The sequence below is a fragment of the Delphinapterus leucas genome, chromosome 8 (genome assembly GCF_059928025.1).
Source record: "Delphinapterus leucas isolate spDelLeu-1000000601 "Yukka" chromosome 8, BTC_Dleu_Yukka2, whole genome shotgun sequence".
In the NCBI taxonomy this organism is placed as follows: Eukaryota; Metazoa; Chordata; class Mammalia; order Artiodactyla; family Monodontidae; genus Delphinapterus; species Delphinapterus leucas.
The window spans coordinates 103,842,317-103,844,304 of NC_143136.1; the positions used below are offsets into that span (position 1 = coordinate 103,842,317).

The following is a 1,988-nucleotide window of genomic DNA, read 5'->3' on the forward strand; positions in this document are numbered from 1 at the left end:
CTAAATTTATATGTCAACTTGACTGAGCCACAGGGTGCCCAGACAATTGGTCAAACATTACTCTGGATGTGTCTCTGAAGGTGTTTCCGGATGAGATTAGCATTTCAATCAGTGCTCTAAGTAAAGGAGATTGGCCTTTCCGTTTTGAGTGAGCCTCTTACTAAGTAACAAGACCTGAATAGGACAAAAAGTCTGAGTAAGAAAAACTCCTCCTGCCTGAATGCCTTCACTGGGAAATCAGTCATTTCCTGGCTTTGCCCTGGAACTGAAACATTGGATCCTCTCTTGTGGGGTCTCCAGCCTGTTGGCTTTCAGACTGGAGCTACACCATCAGCTCTCCTAGTTCTCTAAGTTGGTGACTGCAGATCTTGAGACTTCTCAGTTTCCATAATCATATGAGTCAATTCCTTATTCCAAAGGATATATATATATATATATGTATATACACACACACACACATATATATATATGTAAATATATATGTATGTAATTATGTTATACACAAGTATATTATAATATACTTCTGACTTGTACGGATATTGAGAAACATGTTTTTCTACCCCATGAGCATCTTCTCTGCCCTGGTCATAGTTTTCATGGGAGCAAGTGGAAAAACCACAGCCCAGGTGTCCCAGGCATTTCTTTAAGTAAAAGCAGAGGCAGAGGTGAAGATGCTCACCAGGGTTTCAAGTTACTCCTCACCAAGGTTAACAGAACTGGCACACGCTACTTGCTTAGAACAGCCAACAGTCTCCTTGGAGAAAAGGCCTGTGATTTCCTCTCATCTTTCAGAGTTTCCTGTTGCAAATTCTACCAAGCAGAGATGGAAGAGTCGACTTGAGCAACATTTCAGAGGAGTCCAGAAACCACATAAACACCTGGGTAGCCAAAAGTTAAAAGGTAAAATTATAGAGTTGCTGTCTCCAAATTCAGTTAATTCAGTGACTAATCTGATTCCTGTGAATGCCATCTAATTCAAAGGAAACTGGGCTCATCAACTTAACAAAGTGCAGACTAAAGAAAGACAATGGAAACTCAGCAAGAATGAAGACAAGCCTGTGCAAATGATGCTTAAGGAATATACCTTTAAAAAGACCTATATAGGAGAACTATTCACCAAAATTTTGGTGCTTCCCCATATTGGCAAGTAGCTGAATATGTTCATCATGCTTCCAGATGAAAAGACCAGTTAGAAAAGGGTGGAAATATAACTTACTTATGAGAAAATCATAGAATGGACAAAACTAGACATGATGAATGAAGAAGAGGTGGAAGGTTTCCTCCTGAGATTTAAACTGGTGGAGAAATAGGACAGGCAGGATGCTCTTTGCAGTATGGGAATGATGGATGCCTTGCAGCAGGCCAGGGCAACTCTTCTGGAGTGTCATCCAAGAGAGACCTCTTTCTGCCCAAGGTCCTGCACAGTTCCTTCATGGATGTCAATGAAGAAGGCATGGAGATAATGGCCACCACTGCTGCCATCATGATGATGCCACCTGTAAGAATGATCCCCAGGTTCTGTGAAGACCACCCCTTCCTTTTGTGTATCCAGCACAACAAAACCAATTTTATTCTTTGTGTGGCTGATTTTCCTCCCTATAAGGAAATGGTTGGTGCAGCTGATAGACATTCTCCTGTCTCCTACTAACCCACTTTTCCTCTGAAACTTCACAGTGTGTCTCCAAGCCAAAATGATTTTGGTGACAATCCAAAAATAAAGGGTCCAATTTTTAAAAAATGTAAATAATTAAATATAAGTGATTCTGTTTCTCTGGAGAGCCCTGACTAATACATGTGTGGATTCACTTAAAAATAAAATGGGTGCATTTAATTGTATACAGATAATTATTTACCCACATTCATATATAAAATATATTATGCATACTGTAATAAATATTTTAACTACATCATATATTATATACAGAGGACAGAACAATAGAGAAAGGAAGAGGAATTAAAAGGTGATAACTAAAAAGTCATCAGAAGTT

The 1,988-nt window shown here is 39.2% G+C and overlaps 1 pseudogene; it reads left to right on the forward strand.

Annotated features, from left to right (window-relative positions):
- The first annotated feature begins 462 nt into the window (after nucleotides 1-462).
- On the forward strand, nucleotides 463-1,673 carry LOC111183402 (serpin B6 pseudogene; annotated as a pseudogene).
- Nucleotides 1,674-1,988: the final 315 nt, after the last annotated feature.